The sequence below is a fragment of the Protopterus annectens genome, chromosome 15.part0 (genome assembly GCF_019279795.1).
Source record: "Protopterus annectens isolate FY-2018-M chromosome 15.part0, PAN1.0, whole genome shotgun sequence".
Classification (NCBI taxonomy): Eukaryota; Metazoa; Chordata; order Ceratodontiformes; family Protopteridae; genus Protopterus; species Protopterus annectens.
This window is the reverse complement of record NC_056749.1, coordinates 95,769,942-95,794,595: the sequence shown is the minus strand read 5'-3', so window position 1 is coordinate 95,794,595 and position 24,654 is coordinate 95,769,942. Positions and strand designations below refer to the sequence as shown.

Sequence of the window (24,654 nt, the reverse complement as noted above, 5' to 3'; positions counted from 1 at the left end):
CTCCCAATACAAATAAGACAAGCAAGACAACTACTATCTCCATACTGCAGGTTCCTAATAGAAAAAAAATCAAATTCCAGATGAAATATCCAAATCAGTTAATCTTCTACATCGCTAACCCCAAAGAGGCAAAAGAGACATTCCTGGCCATTTTCAAGCAAATTCCACCTTCAGAAATGAAATAAATCCACAAAAAACGATAAACGACCCTTGGGTGAAGAAATGACCCCATTCATGAGCACTCTAGCTGGGATCCAACTCTGAAAGCTTCCACTTGCTGTCTAGGCCCTTAAATCCATGATGTGAGCCATGAAGAACACAGGAAAAGGAAGTACAGCCTGGGTAGGCACCAAAAATCAACTGCTGCTTCCGATGCACGAATATAAGAAGGAACCTCCTTCTGGGACATCGGTCTGCAAAATCGATCCCCCTACAGTTTTGAGGGCTCCATTAAGAACAGTCAGACAAAATGGATCACAGCAAGATCCAAAAGATTTTACTGTTTGAAAAACGAAAATTGATCTGCACCAGCTAAAAGAAGAAAGCTGCACCATATATGTCAACCAACCTACAAGCAAAACCTTGAAGAAATAAGGTTCTGTTGATCTGAACCATTCACTAAAACAGCACACCCAGTACTGTGAAGGTGAATGAAAATTCAGCCTTAAATAATAGGCAAGAAATAAACTGTCAGAAACAGACTAGCTCATAGCTTAATATTGGGGAAAAAATGTTAAACGTTTTATGTAAATACTGGAAATGTGTTAAAAGATCCTGGAGAGAAGTAATCTCAGGAAAATAGTAAAATAACCTAACAAACTTGGGATAATGTAAATATAGCCTTAATATGCTAACTGTAGCAGAAGGACTGTTTGGCTAAGCTGTTTTTTTTTTTCTTTATGTATATACTTCCTACCTCTGATAAATAGGTGCCAAGTATATATTTTATATCCCACACAGATTGATGTGGAAAAACATTACAGGCACCAAAGAAGTCCGAAATCTGAATAAAGGGGAGGAAAAAGAAGTCAAATGAAAGAAAATGTTAAAATGACAAGAGTGATTGTTTAACAATATTATTATGGTACATATATTGCTATAATTTACTGAGGAATGTATATTAATATGCTGTTTTAAAAAATACTATTAGAAAGAATTAGTCACAAGACAAAAACAATACATGCTGTACCTTAAATGCAAAACCATAATTGTATAAATAGTATGTTGGAAGAGGCTAGGGACATTAGGTAGCAGTATTTGTTGAGGGAACTAGAATGTTCAGCTTTGTCCGCATTGTATATAGTAACACAGGGGGGATACTATGGGTTAAATCTATATCTAAAAAGAAAACACATTCCAAGATTAGACGTAAAGGTAAACCATATAACAAACCTTCATCCTCCCCATCCTGATTATTCCTGGTCCAGGGATATAGTGGTTAGGGGCACAGTAGGGACGGGGATAAGTAGATGCTTTCCTAAACCATCACACAGTAACACATATAAAGATAAAATGAAACTAATATACATGGCATATCTAAGGAATACACCTAATAAATAAATGTGGGAAATCAAATCATGGAATGTTAAAGGGCTCCAAAACAAGAAGAAAAGAAAACTATTCTTACACCTTACATTAAAAACCACAGCCAACCTCATACTAATACAAGAAACGCACTTGACTGCAGATCAATGGGCAGAAATTAGCAGAAAGAAATGGATAAGTCAAATCATAGCTTCAGAGGGGAAAACAAACAGTGCTGGGGCTGCCATAATAATTAAATACCAATTTAAGGAAAAAATACTTAAAACCAAAGCTGGGAAGATGGTGTTACGTAACATTAACTAGTCTTACAATACCAAAACCTATAATGGTACTTAATGTTTGCGCACCTTGTAATAACCAACAACACTTTTTTATTGTCATTATACCCAACCTTAAACCAATTTAAAGATCACTACCTAGTGATTGGAGGTTACTGGAACACATATCAAAACCCAGAAAAGGATAAATCTAATCTGACCAAATCACATAATAAACAAGCCACATTAGCCCTTAATGAACTCAAACAAAGATTTCAAACTATATGACCCTTTTAAATATGGGAACAGTGAAGATAAAACAGAGAAATTCACATTCTATTTGCAATGCCACAAAATGTGGACAAGGATAGACTTCTTCTTAATCTCTGACATATTCATTAACATAGACCTAACAATAACTATACATACCAGCTTCTTTTCAGATCACTCCAAAATCACACTGAACATTAACTGGGACGAAAATATATATTTAGAGAATAGGGGTCATAATTGATCATTAAACCCTAATTTACTTTCCGAAATGGATGTAATAAAAGAAGCAGAAGCAATACTAAAATAGCTCTTACAAATATCACTAACTCCCAAGTACCAACTGACATAGAATGGGCTGCAACCAAAGCAGAAATTAGAGGATTGTTTATCAAAAAGCAGCATACTATAAAAAAATGCAACTGAAAGGGAAAATAGAGCATCTTGAAAAAGAACTAATAAATAACCCCAAGAACCAAACAGAAGCAGAACTTTTAAAACTGCAAAGGGATCTATATATGTTAGAAACCAGGAACCTATCTTTTTATGAAGCCAGAATGTTAGCCACTTACTCAGAAGAAGCTGAAATACCATCTAGAGCTCTGGCCAGAATTATCTCCCAACACAAAAGTGCCTTCAATATATCAGAAATAAACTACAGAGACAAAAACTACACAAAAAAATGAAGACATTATTAAAACATTTGAACAAATATACTCTCAAATATATGGAGCACAAATACTATAAACCTCAAAGGAAGATAGAACTCTTTTCCTTCAAAAACTGAAATTCCCTAAACTAAATTTAGACCAACACAAAAAAACTAACTGAACCAATATCCATCAGTGAAATGATTTCAATAATCAAACACTTAAAAGCGCATAAGGCTCCAGGTCCGGATGGACTCGCATCATAATTTTACAAAAGCATTTTCCCCCTTGATAGCCAAACTACTATACTATACACTGAATTACATAATAAACTATAAAATAAATGATATCCACTTTAATGCCTCTAAAACCATCTTTATATTAAAAGAACACACAGACCCCAAAAACCCCAACAGCTACAGACTCATCTCCCTCTTAAATATAGATACTAAAATATTTACCTCTATACTTGCGAGCAGAATGAAAAATCTGATAGAGAAAATCATCTCCCCAGAACAATCCAAAATCTGATAGAGAAAATCATCTCCCCAGAACAATCCGGTTTTACGCCACATAGACAGACTAGTGATAATACATTAACATTAGATGCACTAATATCCTAAGCTAACCGATACAATATCAACATCTATACAATGGTAGTGGATGCCCACAAGGCATTTGATAGGGTTAACCTAGAATTCTTACTCCAAACACTACCCTACTTTAATATACCCAATAACTTCATTCAGATCATCCCAACTCTCTATAGCAACCCATACACATCTCTGTATATAAATAAAACTTGGTCAAATAGGATTCTAATAAAAAATGGAACAAGACAAGGATGCCCATTATCACCCTTCCTGTTTAACCTAAACCTAGAACCACTCTTTCTATACATTAAACAAAGCACATACCACAATCCTCCATCAACACACAACTTCAAAATATACCTCACTGCATTTGCGGATGATCTGAACATATACTGCACTACACCAAATTTAGATATAAACAAAATAATTGCTGCAAACGAACATTTCTCGACTATGTCTAACTACAAACTAAACCTCAATAAAACTAATATTTTCCCCCTAAAAACACCCAAACTCATCTCACTAATACCATTGTTAAACACAATAAAAATAAAAGAAGAAGCCAAATACCTGGGAATCACCTTTTTCCAGAATAACAAAGACTTCTACCAACACAATGTAAACCTTAAATGGCAAAACATAATGCATGACTGTAAAAGATGGAACAACCTAAAACTACCATTCTTGGCCAAAGTATCAATAATCAAAATGAACACTTTACCTAAACTAATGTATATATTCATGACATCACAGACAATACTGCATAATAAATTCTTCAAACAAATTCATACCTTCCTAGCAAAATTTATATGGGAACCCCAAAAAAACAGAATCTCCTATCCAAAATTAACACTCCCCCAAAAAAATTTACCAGATTTTAAAATGTACTACTCGATCATTAACACTAACAGAATATTAAGAATAGCTGAACATAACCTGTCAATGAAAAATTGGTCTCCTCTTTGGGTGACAATCTATTATAGATATATTAAAGCTCTCGTTTTCAATCCCAAAGCACTTCCATTCCTGAATCAGAAAGAAATACAAACTTATAACATTATAGAGCCCTTAAAACATTCTATCAACTTAGAGCAAAAACTCTTTCAATTCTTGAACCTTGGACAAGCCATGACAATACTGCAACCCCTTCATAAAAACCCACATTTAAAAATAAACAATAAGATGCTGGACTTAGTCCCTTTTCCCAGACTGAAAGATAAAACAATTCAAGATATTTATCCTTACCTTAATTGTTCAATACATGAAATGAGGACCAACTTAAACCTCCCTAAATCACACATAATAATCCTAAGACAAATCAAAGAACTGTGTTCCAGTTACCTCCAAAATGCTACTATGACCAATAGTGACATAGAAACTTGTAGCAGGTTTTGGAAAACTATTATCACAACAATGAAAACTATTACTAATTCATATAAAATGATAAATGAAATCAAATACCAGAAAGACCTCCTCTTCTCTAACTACTGGAGAAAAATTAAACCATCCATAGATGATCAGCAAATAAGCCAGGCAATCAATCTAACACTGAAGATTATACCCCTCAAAAAGTTAGCATACACTCAGCTCATGATCAATAATAATGCATATTTTATACCTGCAATCCTACACAAATTTAACACATCAAAATCACCTTTCTGCCCACACTGTAAGGACCAGATAGCTGATGTAATCCGTGTATTTTGGAGCTGTAAATGTGTCTATAAACTCTGGAACTCTGTCAAAGTACAATTACAAAAAATGGGTTATCAAACATCAGCATTAACTTGGGAATTCACTCTATTACATATTCTCTCACCCAACATATCAAGAAAACAAGCAAATACACTTTTAACAATCTTCCTACTAATGAAACTGTATATAGCTTTTAAATGGCTAGATACGATAAATATATCTTGGGAGGGTTTTAAACAAGTAGCTATACAACATCTTTTAGCTCATAAAATAGTAATAGATAAAAGAAACAAAAACATGAAATCCAGAGAAATTTAGGAACAAACCTTTAATATCATATTAGCATAATTCATCACACAGCAACTTAGAAATACACTCTAATGGAGCCAAAGAACACATACAAGTTCAGATATTAAATAATAACTTGGATATTATGAATGTATATACTGTCTGTATACCTGTGGAATTAACAGTGAAAGCATCTATGTACATAGTGTAAATAGATATGTTGTACGACCTATATCCTGTGGAATTGACATCAATGTATAACATATATATATATATATATATATATATATATATATATATATATATATATATATATATATATACGGTCATGTTGTAAAATGGTTTTTATCTGTGACATTTATTAATGTAAAAAGAAAAAGAAAAATTATTGAAAAAAAAAAAAGAAATGGTCAAGCAAGTCCGAGATTCAGGACACTTAGTTTTGTCTGTTTTACTCAATCTGTCTAAAGCCTTTGATACTGTTTCCCACAAGCACTTTCTCTGTCATCTCTCAAACCTTAATCTGTCACATAATGCTTTATCCTGGTTCTCCAGCTATCTATCAGACAGATCACAGGCAGTCAAATGGAAGAACTCCATCTCTTCCTTCTTACCTACCCCAACTGGCATACCACAGGGATCCATCCTTGGGCCAATGCTTTTTAACATCTTCATCAATAACTTTCACACTGCTATTCCTGATGCTAAAATCATTCAATACGCAGGCGATTCAACCTTAGTCTGCTCTGCCTCAAACCTCTCTGAATTGCTGACTAAAACCCAAACTGCCTTCTCAAAAACTGAAAACTGGATGCGCTAAAACCACCTCTCTCTCAATACAAATACATCAAAGATTCTACTATTCACCTCCAACAAAGACCCTCTCCTACGATAAAAACAACTTCAAAGTCTATAGTCAAACCAACTCACCTATAGAAGTGGTCCCCTCTGCCAAACTACTTGGCATTACTGTTGAAGAACACCTCAAGTTTGATATTCATATTCAACAAAATATTAAGAAAACCCACCAAAAGCTATGTATGCTGTATAGGAATAATCGTTTTCTCTCCAGGCAAACTCTGGCCTCAACTTATCTTCTTCCTTCCTTATTATACGAAGCCCCTCTCCTAACCAACCTGTCCTCCATTATCACCTCTAAACTGGAAAACTGCTACAAAAAAATCTCTAAATTTGCCTCTAAATCAAAAAATTCCACCCATCACTGCCTAACCCTAGCATCCCTGAATTGGCTTGAACTCCCAAACTACCTAGACTACCTCCAACTCACTACTACACATAGACTCATATTTCACCCAACAAAATGTTCTGCTTTAACTAACATCCTTCCCCTTTATACACCCAATAGAGCTCTCACATCTGAAAATCAGAACTTAATTACTATCCATAAACCTAAACGTCCTGCTGGCCAACTTCTCCTACCTTTCTCACTAGGCAAAAAATGGAATTCCCTTCCTTCCATGATAAGAACCATACCAAACTCAGAAAACTTCAAAACCCAACTATTCAAACACCTCTCCACTAAATGGAAATGTACCTGCCTTCACCCAACCTAAACCAAGAGGGTTCTCTCTCTGGGTCCCAAGCTCTACAGTTCTCATAGTTTTCTTAATATGAGCCTATCTAAGCTCTCAACAATTTATATAGCTTCTCTCTAAGCTCACAACAACTCCTACAGCTACCCTCACACAGCCCAACCTTGTAAATATTGTAAATAGCATTATACTGTTGATGTGTGTATGCAAAGCATATTTACATTTTCTTAAAAGGTTTGTATGTAAACTGCTCCCACACCTAACACATCTGTTTTCCGCAAATGAAACCGTATGATCCCTACCTTCAAGCTTAATGAATTTGTTAACTATGCATGATATTGAATGCACTTATGAGTAACTATTCTACATAATGTTATCTTTAATATTAACTATCAGTTGTATCTAAATTGTATATTGCATCCTGAAGCTTTTCTCCCCTGGCCTCCACTGAAAATGGGTCAATTCGGCCCAGTGGACTTCCTCAGTAATCAAACTACAAATAAATAATAAATAAATAAATATATACATATAAGACTTCATATTAAAATTTTGAGACAAGCTTTGCTGAGTCTTGAAGCACCAAAAAAAAAAAAACACAGGAGAAGAGTGAATATTGAATATTGAATATTGAATATTGCTCTTCTCGTTTAAACTTGTTTTTTGTGGGGGGGGGGCATCTCCGCCTGCATCCCTTATGTGTGGAACAACACCTCACACATCTGAACTTATTTATATACCAACTTTGAGATTGCTGTATATAAGAGAAAAGGAAATATTCCAAGTATATGTAATTCCAGATTTTTGGACATTTGGTCTCCTAAGCAATGTAAGCCCCAAGATATACATATATATATATATATATATATATATATATATATATATATATATATATATATATATATATATATATATATATATATATATATGTATATATATATATTTTTTTTTTTTTTAATTTATTTTACATTTGTTGACCGGGCTAGTAGAACTGGATATATGTTAATTTTCAGTGGAGGCCCGGGGAGAAAAGCTTCACACTTCAGAATAGAATCACAATACCATAAGTACATTACTAAAATTTAGCAAATTTTACTAGTAAATACATTTTAGCTTAAGAGTAAGGAAAAAAATCTTCTAAACTGCATATAGTTTGTTGTATGTATATCCATACGTGATAAGGTAAGTAAAATTGAGCACTATTTGAACTTTAAAAAGGTTATGCAAACAATAATGTTAGTAAAAAAAAATAGTTTGTGTGAGTGAGAAGATTAGTGTTTGGAGACAGTGGAGGTAGTTAGTCTGGGTTTGCACAGGAGCATAGCCAGTGCGATTTAAGGTATGGTTTGAGCTTGGATTTAAATAGGTCAGTTGAAGGTAGGGAGGTTAGATCAGTAGGGAGGGAGTTCCAGGTTTTACCCTCTGTGTTAGAGAATAGAGACTCTCCAGCCAGATTGTTGGTTTTACTTATCTTTACCGTTAATTTATTTGATGAGCGCAGGGTCTTCAGGTTATTGTAGGGGTGATTAGGTTAGTTAATATTGAAGTAGATGTAGGATGAAACAGTATCTTATGGGCAATAGTTAGCTGGTTTCATAGAATAGGATTTGGCAATTCTAACCACCCTAGTTGATTAAGATTGTTACAATTATGGGTTCTATAGGTACAGCCAGTTGCAAATCTGGCAATATTACTGTAGGAGCTAGCCAGCTTGTTCAGATTGCTTTTGCACGATTTGGTATAGATAGGGGATGCATATAGTAGGGTTGAGACAAGGTGGGTCCGGGCAATGGTGGTCCTGACTAGTGGGGTAAGAAAGGGTTTGATCCTATAGAGGGAGCCTAGTTTTTTGTTTACTGTTTTTATAGTGTTGTTAATATGTGACTCAAAGGTGAGGTTGTTGTCAATTAGTACTCCAAGTAGTTTTGTAGTAGAGTCTGGAAATATGATTGTACCATTGCTAGATGTGACTGTGAAATGCAGTGGGGGGGCTCTGCGGGTGGGAGTAAATAGTAGCATTTTTGTTTTTTTTGGGTTCAGGATGAGACATCGTTGAAGAAGCCAATTCTCTATTGTGTTAAACATGTCTTGGGTTAGGGAATGCAATTGTGATAGTGAAGAGGCTGAGCATATTAGTGTGGAGTCATCCGCATATTGGATACAGGTGGTTTGAGGTAATACAGAGTGTAGGTCGCTAGTAAAAATAGAAAAGAGGAGAGGATATATATATATATATATATATATATATATATATATATATATATATATATATATATATATATATGTATATATGGTCTATATTATGACATTGAAATGGCTAAACACCGAATGCCATTTCAGTGACACATAATGAACAAACTGCAAGTTACGAGAATGGCCAGATCACCGATTTTTTTTCCTGGGGCAAACAATTGGTAGACCAACCAGACACGACACACCATCTCAAACATTACAAAGTGGGGGGTTTCGCCCCCATCCCCCCAGCTAAATATATCATCTTTGAGATCGCACTACAGTGGGGAAGAGGGCAATTTCACGGCGATGGCCCAGCAGTTTTTTTCCCAAGGAAAAAAAATCAGTGATCTGCTGTTCGTGTAACTTGTAGTTCGCTCTTTATGTGTTGCTGAAATGGTGTTCGCTGTAATATGACATAATATAGACCCACATATATGTATACACACAAAAGTGTGTGTGTGTGTTTCTCTGAATTCATGAAGGGATCTGAGAAGTAACAGATAAAAATATCTGGCTGCAGCATTCATCACAAAACAAGCTTGCAAATCCCACAGTAACAAAAATAATCATTATTTTTCATATGCTCATATTTATAGTCAACTTACAATGTACGCAGCTCACTTTTGTGCTAAGATCTGGAATGCATAGCTAGGCTTAGATTCACAAACCACAATTTAAGATAGCACTATTAGCTAAATTATACAGAAAAAGAGAGATGCAACTGATTGCATAATGACATGAAAATGAAAAACTGCAATCTAATGAGGGCATAACTCCACGTCAATAAGGATTGTGGAAAGCAGATCGCCGTTCATATCATTAGTCAAGAAGTGAGTATGAAGGTAAAAATCACCCTGAGATTCATAGTACAGCAAGAGCAAGTATGCTGGAGCAGCAGCAACTGCTGCTATCTATGGACACGTACAACTGCTTCCCTGACATTGCAGGGGAGATAGCCACCATCATGAATGGCTTCTATGATGCTGCTTATCTCCCCGAAGTGCTGGGAGCCACAGATTGCACTCATGTGGCAAGCCTTACACATCAGGTAATTCTGGGAAAAGCCCACCCCTATGTTGTTGATACATGAATGGTAGAGCCCAAGGGTCCACAGGGATGTGGGGAATGGAGGGTAAAGCTGATTCTTTTCTAAAACAGAGCTGGAAGAAACTGAAATAACAGGAACACAGAAAATACCCCACCTGCATTAGTAAGAAATACTTCAAACCACAATGAATTTGGGTCCAAAGACAGTAAAATTATGACCTGATAAATTTCATCTTTAATTCTGTGACCTTTAAGAAAGAACTTTTTCCGCGGTGGTGGTGCTGCGGCAGCATTGTCGCCTCACAGCAAGATGTTGTCCCGTTGGATTCTCAGCTAGAGCATCTTCTGTGGAGACATGCGTGAATGGGCGTACCTTTGTTGAAGGTTGTGCGTTAGGGCCGGCAACTCAGCACGTAAAAATCAACTGCCAATCATTAGCAGACCGAAGTTCCGCTGTGGCAAACCCTAACCGGGAAAAAGCCAAACGACACACAACCTTTAAGAAAGAACTTTGGGAGGATCCTACCTTAAAAGAGGCCAGAAGTTAGATACAGGCTGGGAATGGGTTAACTGTGTTTCCTTCTAAGTCATGCACCTTTCCTTATTTTGAAGTAAATAATGAAATAATTTACTGGGCTAACAAGAAAGGAGAAGAAACAGTTATGCCTTCAGGGAGGAAGCATGCAATTCAAGATCAAAAAGTTCAAAACCTGATGAAAAAACACTAGTCTTCAGTAATGTGATGGAGGCAGGCTCCATGCTGCGTGACAAGAACCATTGGAAATAAATGACAAACAACGGGAAGCAGAGCACTTTATCATGTCAGTGTTTTAAAACCATGGAGGGGCAGAAATTTATTGGCATCTTCTCAAATCTCAGGTTTTTCAAAAATTGTGGAGCCTGGTTCTAAGGTACAATAGATGAAACCTTGTCAAGCCTTCAAAACAAAGAGTTGAAACAATTTATGTTAAAGAACAAGGACATTTTCTGTCCTGTCTGGTAGACTAAACTTTATTAGACATAACATAACCAGGAGAGGGTCAGAATGAAGCCATTAAGTATCTCTCTAACACAGCAAGCCAGAGAGAGCACAGCTTTCTCTACTCATATGGCCTACCGCAATATAAATTCTGTCTTTTGCATTACATTGTAGCCCCGACACAATTCTAAGAATGATGAGCAGACATTTAAAGGGGCACTATCCATTTCTAAAATCAGTTGCTAGATAAAGTGCTTTGGTTACATTTTAGTGCTGTGTAAGTCACATGCTCACACAGAGGCAGGATTTTCACAGAAGCTCTTTAGCATACTGCAAGTCAGATTTCACAATCTTCAGTGGGGGATGGTCATTCTCTGGAATTTTTACAGTTTGTCTTTTTGTTTTTATCTTCCCCCACCCATAGGCTATTAGATTAGCTCAGTGGTTCCCAGACTATTTTGATTCTTGGCTCCCTTGCTGAATCCAGGTTTTCCCAAGGTACCCACGGTGCACATAAAGTGCATATTTTATTTATTTATTTATTTGACATTTGTTTAATGAGGCTGCCGACTGGACTAGGAGACCTGGGGAGAAAAGCTCAAAAGTACAATAAAAAGACAATTACCAAAAAAAGTGTACATTCTGCTTAACAGCATAACACTGATCTACTATGGTTGAGAGGTAAGTAAACCTAATGGCAACCTTATTAACTTTAAGTTTATAAGAGCAATATTTAAAATCTGTCCCTGTTTGGCTCTGTCCATCATACCTCTCAACTGTATAGATTTTTGCAGAATGTCCAGATTTTTTGCCTCATATTTTTGATCTTTTTCTCATAAAATTGTTTTCTGGCAAATCACTGGCAGATCATTGAGGTTGAATTCCAAAAATAATGACAGACAGTTGAGTTTCATACTTCATACCATTCAGAAAATTCATGCTAATACAAAACCTGTATTTCTATCAACTTTCTAAGTGTGTGAGACCAGTACTTAAAAGTGTCCCTCTTTTGTGCCTTTGTACCCCCACTGTTTTTGGCTTTGTCCAGATTTCTTGATCTAAGAGGGTGAGAGGTGTGTCCAGTGGTATGGTCCAGACTTACACAGACCTCATTGTTGCTGCTGCCAGGGATCACTCTCACTCTTCACTCTCTCCCCCCGTGACACACACACACACACACACACACACACACACACACACACACACACACACACACACACACACACACACACACACACACACACACACACACACACACACACACACACACACACACACACACAAGCTCTCACTCTTTTCCGATCTCTCACACAGTCATAGTCACTCCCTCATTCATACCTGAATTCACTCACACATCCCTCTTACCACACACACACACACACACACACACACACACACACACACACACACACACACACAGACACACACACACACACACACACACACACACACACACACACACACACACACACACACACACACACACACACACACACACACACACACACACACACACAGTCATTTCCTCATTCATACCTGCATTCAATCACACATCACTCTCTCTCACTCCCGATCAAACACACACAGTCACTTCCTCATTCATACCTGCATTCACTCACACATTGCTGTCACTGTCTGTCAGACCCAGACGCCACATACTCACTTACGCATTCATTCATACATCGCTCTCACTCTCCCGATTTCACACCCACATGCCACACACTCACGCATTCATTCATACATCGCTCTCACTCTCCCGATTTCACACCCACATGCCACACACCCACTTACGCATTCATTAATACATCCCTCTCACTTTTCCGATCTCACACATATACACACACAGTCACTTCCTCATTCATACCTGCATTTATTCATACATTGCTGTCACTCTCCCGATCACACACACACACACACACACACACACACACACACACACACACACACACACAGCCACTTCTTCATTCATTCCTGCATTCATTCACACATCGCTGTCACTCTCCCGATCTCTCTCACACACACAGACTCTTTTGCTTTCATGCAGGCATTCACTAACACACGCAGACAGACACACACACACACTCATACAGGTATTCACTTACCTGACAGCCTGGTTCCAAGTGCTCCATGGCCCGGTACTGGTCCGTGGCCCGGTGGTTGGAGACAGCTGTATACTTGATGCCAGTTCTGCTAAAAAGCTACAGTGTAGGTCTAGACTTAGTTCACCATGAACTAATAAGCCTAGATGCAAAATAAACCACGAACTGTTCACGGTTTATTTTGTAGCTAAGTTTATTCAATCCCATAGCGCCCCTGAGAAGAGGCCACGGCTCCCCAGGGAACCCCCGGTTTAGCTGATTGACTGGTTTAGCCTCAGCCAGAGATGCAGCCCAGTCACACTCAGATCTGCAGCCTTTGTAGCAGTGAAATTATATCTCCTTTAGTATGTGCTTGTTTTTGTGAAACTTAGTGAAATGATTATACCAGCCTAGACAATTGTGTATTAGTTTCATGCTTGTTGCTACATGCCCTTCTCCCTTTGCTGCTAATTATTTTTCATATGGTCAGCAGTAGTGTTGCTTATTCATGCATGTACTCATGCAGACATACCTTTATAAAGACAGTTTCCCTCATTTCGCACAACAGCACTACTTTGGGCAGTTGCATCTTGGAAACAAACCCACTGAGTTGCAAATGTCTTAAGATTCTAAAACCAGAAAATCTTAGCCCGTTTCAATAAAGAACATGTCAGACAACTTTGAAATTAAATCCTTTTACTGCATTAAAAGTATTTTCCCAGTAGCTGAAGCCCTTCAGCAGTCACACAGTAACTGTTTGTATTACACTGATTCCATCCAACTGAAGTTTTCTTTTTCCTCCCTTCAGTCTGATAAAATGTTTAGATGTCTCACTCCTTTCTTGAATATTTGACTGCAGTAGAGTTACACTGGTTACCGTTTGAAAGTTGAGGTAAATGTAGTCTCTCTATTTCCGTATATTTTCGAATCTGTGTGCATAAGTATGTATGCAGTATGTAATCTAAGTTTTTATTCATGTGGTTGTAAAACCACATCCTTGTTATGTCTTACTGACCAGCTTCCAACTCAAGGCATTATTGAATGTCTGTCAAATTTGTAAATGCTAGATATGTGATAATGTGTCTATTTTATTAAAATTCAGTATGCAGTGGACATAATTGTTTTAGTGGTATACTTCAGTGTTATTATTGGAATTCTAATAAATTTTCTCAAACTTTCCTCTTTTGTGACTCAGATGGCTGTGTTGATGACACCTTTTAACCCCCTTATCAAGATGAAAAAAAATATTAATTTAAATAAATAACTGTATGTGTCATTATGTGTTTATCATATTGATTGCTTTGGTTGTTTACAATGTATTTGCTGTATATATTTATGTCATGTCTATACAGACACACAAACACACACGCATATATATAGACACACACACGCACACACACACACACACACACACACACACACACACACACACACACACACACACACACACACACACACACACACACACACACACACACACACACACACACAATATCCTGCTGCTAATGTGGCTGATGTGATATGCCTCACAAGATAATGCCAAATACATGGTAGACAGCAATTGTCAAATCCTTTCCTAAACCCCCAAACATTGCTACATGAATGACTTTAGATCAGTTTCTATCCTTCCAGCTCTAAGAAAAATGCTAAGAAAACTGTTTCTCTCCCAAGTTATACTATTGTATGTAAGCAATTCTGAATCAAACAATTGAATCTATGATCAGTGATGTACCCCATTAAACAAACATAAATACAATAAAATAAAATAACATAAAGAAAAACAGCAGCTTTACCAGGCACCAGCATGGATTCTGGTCCAATATGAGCACCACGCATGCTCTCATGGACAAAGGCCACCCCACAGTCTTGGTAGATCGGGAATGTATCAAATCGGCAAAGTCAGTTTCACTGAACGTCAAATGTGGCAAAGCTATTCATTGAAACTAACTTTGCTGATAGTGGAGTTTGCCTTTTTCTACAATGTTGTATGACCTTGGAGTGGTACATATAGGTTTGAAGGGTGTGGGGAATGTCCCTCCACATGGGTACAGGGGGGCTTACTCCGTTCTGCCAAAAAAAAAAAAACATTTTCTTATGTTCGTTTAAGGTAGTTTCAGTGGAAAGTTTTTGAACTTTTTGCCATCACAGAAACTACCTTCAGTGAGTGAGTCAACATGATTCCCATAAATCTTACCAAAACCTTTGGCCTGATAGACCACACATGATTTTAAATATCCTGCGTAGTTCTGGGATTGGCCCTGACTGTCTACCTTAGTTTTGCAACTTCCTCAGCCATAGATGCTTTAAAGTTAAAACAGGAAACAACTCCTCAGGCTGCACCCCAGTACACAAAAGAGTCCTTCAAGGTTCTGTGCTGTCACCTACGCTATTCTCATTTTTATAAACAGTCATCGTGATCACGTGCCATAAACACCAGTCAGTCTATACTCTGACAATATGGTTATATATAGGACCAGCTTTTGTTCCTCTAGCAATAAGAAAGACTTATAATATAACCTTATCTCCCTAACACAAGGGGGCGGATTCATAAAGGTTACCTGTGCTTAAGCTTGTATCTGCGTGTGTGTTTATGTTTGAATGTGTGCATTGTTAGTGAAAGAGTGGATGAGGGGTTTGCCTCTGCTTACATAATTTGGACGCCAACACTATGAACTACTGCAGAAAGTGCTAATCTGCACTTTGCAATAATTAGTTGGGATTCATATACATATAAATTATCTGATAATTAGGTCTTTCCTCATTGTGGTTAATATGCCTCTGAATCGCACACTACCACATCACAGAAATAGAGAGTTTTTATTACACTTTGTGACAAAACAAAATGCTGCCAGCCCAGCTAGCTGGAATTTTGTAAATCATTATATGTCACTTGAAAATATTAATATGATTTATATAGAAATGTGACACTGCCAGCCCAGCTATCTGGAATTTTGCAAATAATCATATGTCATTTGTGAATAGTACTATGATGCATATGCTTGTCTTACAAATGTAAGATAACTTTATGTTATGTACTGAGCTTCAAGAATGTAACCACGGTGTACCCTACTGAAAAAAACAGAAATGTATATGAACTATATTAATAGCAGGAGTTGGAACATACAGAGCTAACTTGCAAAACTTCAGGAAAATAAGTTAAAGGTGTTTTATGATGTGCTATAAAAAAGTTAGTTTCAGTGCAGCAAGCGGACACAATGTCTAAAGTTAGAGGTTTTCCTATTGTCTGGAAACGGAAATAATTACTTGGTTCCAAATGTAAAAGTGTTAATTGTTTTATGACTTCTAGTTCTAGGCAAAATAAGTATTTTTCACAGAGAAATGTTAAATTTTCTTGGTATCTGTTTAGCCTGGGAACTGGAGGCAGGTGAATTGTGATGTCATCCAGATGACCCAGTAGTAATGTGTATTATTAATTTAAGAACTATCTCAGAGGGTCAACATATTAATTTCCCCTCAAGTGTTTGGCAGTGTTCTGTACAGACTCAGACACCTTGAGTGACATTTGTCCTGTAAAAGGAATATATAAGGAAAAGCTCCAGTACTTAGTAATAATGACAATCCCTCCTGGCATGTCTAAAGGTCAGTTACGTGTGCTTTCTCCTATTAACCTGGTGAACTTGGGCATTCTGAGGCAGTGTAGCAACTGCCTCATGTACACAGACAACCCTTTCTTACCTCCCAACACTTAGACTTGTGAGAGATGCACTTATATATCCAAATTGGAGACCATGCATTCTCAAGCCAAGACTGGAATAGCTGGTCAAGAGGAGAAGGTCAACACCTGCACCACACCACATGCAACACATAGCTCTCCAGAACACCCACCATCACAGCTCTCACATAAAAATACAAGCCACACACCCACCTTCGCGGAGGGTCTCAATAGAAATCTATTCAAACAGCAGAGACCTCCAAGGCAGAAATGCACTCGACCACCAGAACAAAGCACAGACCATAAGACACATAGCTCACCTACACAGTGTGCCCCTCAACCTAAGCCCCTAAGGCAAAACAGCTTGCCCAATACACTAATCATAGGTGACTCGATAGTGAGGCACACTGATGTCCCACTTACTAGGTTGAATAAGGAGACGATAACAGTCAGCTATCTATCAGGTGCTAGAATCTGACATATAACACATGCACTCAGGTCACTTCACAATGATACCGCAGTATAAGCAGAAAATGATTGACTTCAACAATTGGTTAAGTTTCTGGTGTCATTCTAAGGGGATCCAGTATCTGCCTGCTTGGGATGACATGACTGACAGACCTCAATGCTTTGCCAGAGATGGCCTACATCTGTCACTCCTGGGTTTCTGGATACTGGCTAAGGCTCTTGCCACCCCTATAGTGCCTTTTTTAGGTGATGTTGCAAAGACCAAATAACCACCAAAACAGCTATAAATAAATCCTAGCTGAAGGTCATGCTGCTCAACACTAGAAGTCTAAATCTCAAGATGCACTTGCTCAAAGCACTCCTCAAAATGGAGAACATTGACATTTGTTCTGTAAAAGCAGCAGAAAGCACCCCTGCACTACCAGGCTATTAATAATTTCACACTTTCAGCCCCAGAACATGGACCAAAGCTCCACAGGTGGTGGTGGTGTCTCCATATTCATAAAGGATATGCACACCTCCAGACTAGTAGCCCAGCATAACGCATCTGAGATACTTCAGGTACAACTAACATTGAGTAAGACAGTGATTCAGGTCATAGCCTGTTATAGGTCCCCAACCATGTCCCAAGACTCTCACTCCACGTTCCTAAGCACCCTGGAAACTATTAGGGTCCAATCCAGCACTCTCATACTAGGTGACTTCAACTACCCCTCCATCAACTGGGAAAACTACTCAAGCACCAATACACTGGCACAACGCTTCCTGGAATTCATCAATTCCAATGCCCTGGACCAGCTCATTCTTACCCCCACTAGAGGAAGCAACATCCTTGCCCTGGTTATTCCTAACATGAGCAATCATTGCTCTACACCAATAGTCAATTCCTCCCTGGTTAGATCTGACCACAAACTAATCACCATGGAAATCCACATCTCACTCACATGCCCCTCAAAGGTAACCACCATGAAAAACTTCTCCAAAGCTGACTTTGGGATCCTAAAAACAGAGGTGGCTAACTTCAAAGCACCCATGTAAATGGAAAATAGATGCATGACTGCCAAATCATACACAAATGCACTGTAGGAACACGTACATAAATGCATGGAACTAGCCATACCCAACAGAACCAAAACGCTCTCCTCCAAAAAAAAAGGCAGCCAGTCTGGTGGTCCCATGCCATTAATAAACTCTATAACAGAAGGAAGAAACTTTTGCAGAAAAAGGTGAAGTCCCAAGACTGGGAAACCTCTCTTATTAGCCTCAACAAAAAGTTGAACTCCCTCATCAAAACCTCTAAAGCCAGCAACGAAGGCAGAATTGCGGCAGACACTAAAACAACCACAAAGCCTTCTATAGTCATATCAGGAATCTCTGAGTTACTACACAATGGTAACTCCTATACTGAGCCAACAGATTTTGCCAACATACTGGCCGACAGATTCAGTGCCATCTTTACCCCTATCTTACCCCCCAAAGGACCAATCACAATACCGGAGGAATGCCAGGCACCCGGCATTACTGCAGCACACGTTAAAGCTGCATTGTCCAAGGCCAAGAATACAGCTTCCATGGGACCCAACAATATCCCTGGATGTGTTCTACATGAACTGCAAAGTGAACTGGCACCACATCTGCATGCCCTGTTCAATCACAGCCTCACCTCAGGCTTTGTCCCTACCAAATGGTGCACTGCTACAGTCATCCATCTCCATATACGGGGAGCGACTACAGACCCTGGGAATTATTGCCCCATTAGCCTGATGAGTCTGATATGTAAGGCTATGGACTGCATCATCATGGACCTAATTAACAAGGATATAAGGGAATCTCTAAATTCTAGATCCCATGCAATTTGGTTTTGTGATAGGTAGATCATGCCTGCTCAACCTGGTTGACTTCTTTGAGTCAGTCACCAGAGCTGTGGAAGAGGGCAAGGCAGTTTATACAGCCTACCTCGATCTGGCCAAGGCCTTTGATACCATTCCCCACTCAGGAATTATTGAAAAACTCACCAAACTAGGCATCAACCCCTATATCACTAGGTGGTTGCAAACTGACTCACAGATAGAATGCACAGTGTGAAAGTAGCATACTCCAAGTCAGACTGCCAACCAGTCACAAGTGGAGTCCCACAGGGATCGGTCTTGAGTCCTCTCCTGTTTGGCATCTAGTTCTCAGAAGTCCAGGTCAAAACGGAGGGAGTCTGGCTGACCAAGTTCACAGATGACTGCAAGCTGGGAGCCATTATTAACTCCCCAAGTGATGCAGACATCCTACAGAAAGGCCTCACTGAGACCAATGAGTGGTGTCAAAACCATGCCCTTAAGCTTAATGCCAAAAAATGCGTCATCATCCCCTTTGGGAAAAACTCAGTTCCCACTAATTACCACATCGATGGGAGCCCACTGAACACTGAAGGCATTATAAGAGATCTGGGGACACAGGTTGACAGCAACCCTTCCTTCGACCACCACATTGCCACTGTGGTCAGAAAGTCCTTCTATGTGGCACATCTCTTACCAAGGGTTTTGCATCCAGGAAGAAAGAGGTCATCATCTCTCTCTACTCTTCCCTCATTAGACCAGTCACTGAGTATAATGCCCCATTTGACATGTACCTCACTAGACACATGCAACAGCTGGAAAGGCCACAAAAGTACCTCACAAAGAGGATCCTGGGCCTTAAACACATGTCCTACATGAAAAGACTCAAAAAACTCCAGCTATTCTCTGTCTCATGTCATCTACTAAGAGGCGATCTCTGCTTGACTTACAAAGCCATGTCTGACCCAGCTCTGTTAGAAATGTTACATCTAAAGAAATTCAAATCCTTCCGCACCACATGTTCCAGAGACCTCAACCTCATTACCACAATCAACAGGACATGCTGGAGGGACAGTTTCATAACCCAGAGACTGCACATGCTGTGGAATAGACTTCCCATACATGTCAAGCAGAGTACCTCACTGGCCCTCTTCAAGAGAAATGTTGATGAGCGGATGGGAAATAGAAAGTTTACCCCGGGATCACTGCAGTGGCTCTGCTTGACAGAGGCACTGGGAACTAACGTCGGGTGGCACGATGCCAGGGCACTTCTATGGGCTAGGCTTGTAAAGGCTCCAGGGCCATTAGCCTAGTACACACCTATGAACCTATGAGAGTGAGTCAGGGCATTTTGTATCTTGTCTTGGATCTGAAAACACCCATTCAGCACTTCTCATCTTTATTTGCCTTGCTCTGTAAGTACGATTTAGGTATAGTATTTCTTTTAGTGATAGTTATGAATATAGTAAAGATTAGTTTAGATGTTTTCTGTATTTATTTTAGACTGTCCTGCAATGTTGTTTTAAAATATTTCCTGTGATTCTGAATTCTGTTGTCACTGTGTTGAGTTACTGAGTATTGTCTTGTGCTTTTATTATTTATTATTAAATATATTTAAACATTTTAATTGTTGCTGGTTTGTTTAGAGATATTTAACTGTTAGAGTACTTGCACATGTATTTGCTGACACTGTACAGGCCACTCCTAAATAGCCTTCAAGTCTTGGTCACACTTACCATTTGGATAATAGTAACATTACACAGTAGGAGTGGACATCCTTTGGTAAGGGCCTTATAGTAGCTGATAAGTAAGGGTGGTTGGTGGCAGTGCTTACTACCTTATAATCTGGGCAGAGGGGGGCATAGCTAGTGTACCTGTGCTAGCCTTCCCCAGGAGTGTCTGTGTGTTTGTATACAAATCAAATTTCAGTGTGTGTGTGTGTGTGTGTGTGTGTGTGTGTGTGTGTGTGTGTGTGTGTGTGTGTGTGTGTGTGTGTGTGTGTGTGTGTGTGTGTGTGTGTGTGTGTCAGCTGCTTAGGCAGGGACACGAAGCACTGGTTGGATAGAGAGGGTGCTAGAGGTTTTGGCTTGACCACTCGGCTGAGATCTTAACCCTATAGCTGTGCCAGTGGGGAGTTTACCAGCCCCAGATTGACTGTGATCTCTGTGTGTTCTTAAGGGAAATTGTACTTTATTGTGTATGTACTTGTCATACTCCCAATGTGCATGTCCCTCGCTGGTGCTAGTTGTGAGAATTGAGGCTCAGTGCAGGGGCATCACACACCTCTTATGGGGATCTTTATGAATTCTCTGGACTGTCTCACACAGAACAAACTAACTGTGAACAAGAAAAAACAAAATCAGTGACCTTTGCCACAAGACAACATCTTTCCACTGACCCCAACAACTGGCAAAGATATGAATGAAATAGAAGTCCAACACCCAAAGTGGTAGCCGAAAGTTTTATTTGTTATAACATAAAATGAGCGCAACAACTGGCAAAGATCATGCAACAACAAAGAACCACTTGAAAGCACACCACATTTTAAATAGCTCAACATCTAACTCAACCAGTCTGTTAACGTTTAATGTTAGACTGGCACCACAAAAGCAAAAATCAACAGTCTCATTTTCTGGGCTAAAAATATTCCCATTTACTCTCTGCAGAAAGAAGACTAGTTATAGATAACAGGGGGTTCTCCCTTAACTAGAATATGGCCTCCCATCCATCCACAACCCCTTTTTCACATTTTTGCACATGGAGTCAGGGTGTCACTTCAACAGTGACAATTTTCTGAGAAAAAAACTATCCCCACAACAATCCTCATTGAATTACATTTACACATACTGTCCTAACTTCCTGAACCAAACACCATTGCTTAGTCCATTCTAAAGCAAAATGCCTTCCAGTCAATAAAATATATATGTCAATTTTCTCTAACCCATAAACTGATATACCAAGATGTCTTAATCTTCTTTTCCAGCAGACTTTTCAAATGAACTTCACCATAAAATTTTAGATCACATTCCTGCCAATTCTTTTACAGCCCACTGGACACAACTCCACTCTACTGACCACATCTTATATGGAATTGTCTGACAAAAATAGATGTCATCTCAAGCAGACTTCACAGATGTTAACTTTTACATGGAATTCCGATTTCTCTTTGCAAAAGCCACCTGGAATTGCTTTTTATACCAAGTTATCACTTTAAATTAGAAGTTCTCCACTAGGCACATTAACCCTGCACTTTACAGTTACTTCTCAAATCCCTACTAGGTTCTAATGTCATGCATCTCTCTTTACTATCACTCTCTCTCTGTCTTGTAGTCTCTCCCTCTAAATACTCCCCTTTTTCCCATCTTTTTTATGGTTTCTTTCCCCAACCCCCCTCTCCTCCCCTTGCAACACCTCCCACCCCTATCCGCACTGCACCATTATAGGGACCCCTCTTCATTCCAGCATTGTTCGATTCCCTGAAAATGTTATTTTTGCATGTATCTAAATACTCAGTGTATAACTGATAATAATGCAAATTCAGGGGATGCATAACTAACCTTTTTACCTTATCTAACTATTGTTTACACTTATTGAGTAATGCTGATTTTTTTCTCTATTTTTCCACTTCGTACACTGCTTTTTCCTGTGTTGAGCCTGAAAATGGACCATTGTTTTATACCAGTTAAGATGGTAAATAAAAATAAATAAACAGATAAATTAACAATTAGTATGGAAGAGGCTAAATGCATAGAATATATTGGGTGTGGATGGCTGCAGTCTCAGCTGTGGAAGGTAGAGGTAATGTAAAAATATTGGTGTATCTTGTCTATATGCAGTGGTTTTCCAAATCAGAGTTGCTCAATCGAATCCTTGGATTTTGGGAGGATCGGGGAGGACAGAGAATAGGGATTGCTGTATGAGAGCAGATAATGTAAACCTTGAGCTACTTTTATATGTTTTTTTCTGAGTTACATTAAAGAAATGGTGCCTTTAAATACCAGTTTGAGTAATCCAAGCTCTTGGTGGAGCTAATGAACTGAATTCTGGTTATTCAGAGGGAGATGGAGTTCACTGGTGAAGTAGAGAGAAAAGGCAGCTCTTCATACTAACGTTGATTTAGTCAGCTTAAGGCGTACTGAAAACTGTAAGCTATTTAAAAAAAGGAAAATATTAAAACTAATATTCGAAAAACAAAAAGTCTGCTTTACAGATCGCATACAGAAACTGCTGTTGGTTAACAAACTGCTACACTGAAACTGTTATTGTTTAAAAACTGTGTCATATTGAAACTAGTGCCACTTAAAATACACTTTGTAACAAAGCTGGAGATGTTTCTGTAAGGAGGTTGTACCACATGAAACATTTAAGTTACACTCTGATGTCAGGGAAAAGAAACTTCTTAGGAGCTTCCCTAGTGTGAGATACAATGTTTACAGAGTTTAGGGGGTGCTTAACAGCTATTAATTGTTAAGATCGGATCTCACACTAGGAATAATAAACAGAGGACAATGTCAGCTAGCAAAGAACAGAAGTAGGAGGTAAAGCAGCCTATAGAAGCTGTTCAAACTTTACTCTGCCACACAGAGAGACTAAGTATGGCAGAATAAAATGTCTGACAGCTTTTAAAGCTCTTTATTTTTCATAGGGACACTATTTCTGCCTTCTTTCTCTGTGATGGTGCTAAAGTGTTTTACTGTCTTTCAAAAGCATTGAAACCCTGTAAACAACTTCAGACTCCTGTACATTTTTGTAATTAGCAGTGTGTGGAGCAGATAAAGCTTCATGCACATTAAAGACTTATAATCAGATCTCTCCGATCATAACCATTATTATGTGTCTCTGGCATGGATACTTAGATTCACCTGTTCAAATTCACTCTTGAGGTGAATTTATAAAATGGTTCACATAATAAACTGATTATGACCTGAGACCCGATCATAATCCTATATGCTATGTAGGAGGTAGCTGTCCTTCTGTGATCGAGTCTGCGAATTTCTAAAAAGTAAAACAAGGCTATTTGTCTTGTTTATGTCTTTTGCTGAGTGAAGTTGAATACATTTTTTTTAAGTTCTGTTGTCACTGAAGGAAGTGATATTTTGTTTAAGCAATGGTTCTTTAAACTATACTTCTAAACTGTCCAGATTTTTGCAGATTGTCAAAATGTTTGCCTTATATTGTTGGTCTTTTCCTCATACAATTTGTGGTTTTATTTATTTTATTTTACATTTATTTACTGGAGATGTCCGACTGTGCCAGTGGCCCTTTTTCAGTGGAGGTCCGTGGAGAAAAGCTCCATTACAAAAACACAAGAACTCGATAATCAAGAATACATAACTTTGGTAAATATAGCTAGTGTTACTTATTCTAAACAGTGGTAACTAAGGCAATATTGAGGTGAAGTACAAGAAGGAAGGAATACGATGAAACTGTAGAAAGCTTGAGATAGGTAGATAAAGATAGGAGCAGTAGTGAGCTCGAGATAGGTAGAGACAAACTGGAA

General features: G+C 38.4%; 1 protein-coding gene across 1 annotated transcript in view; it reads left to right on the top strand.

Moving 5' to 3' along the window:
- Positions 1 to 24,654, top strand: part of LOC122789795 (adhesion G protein-coupled receptor E3-like) — a 1,074,489-nt gene that overhangs the window by 35,998 nt on the left and 1,013,837 nt on the right. The gene's annotated exons all lie outside the window — the stretch shown is intronic.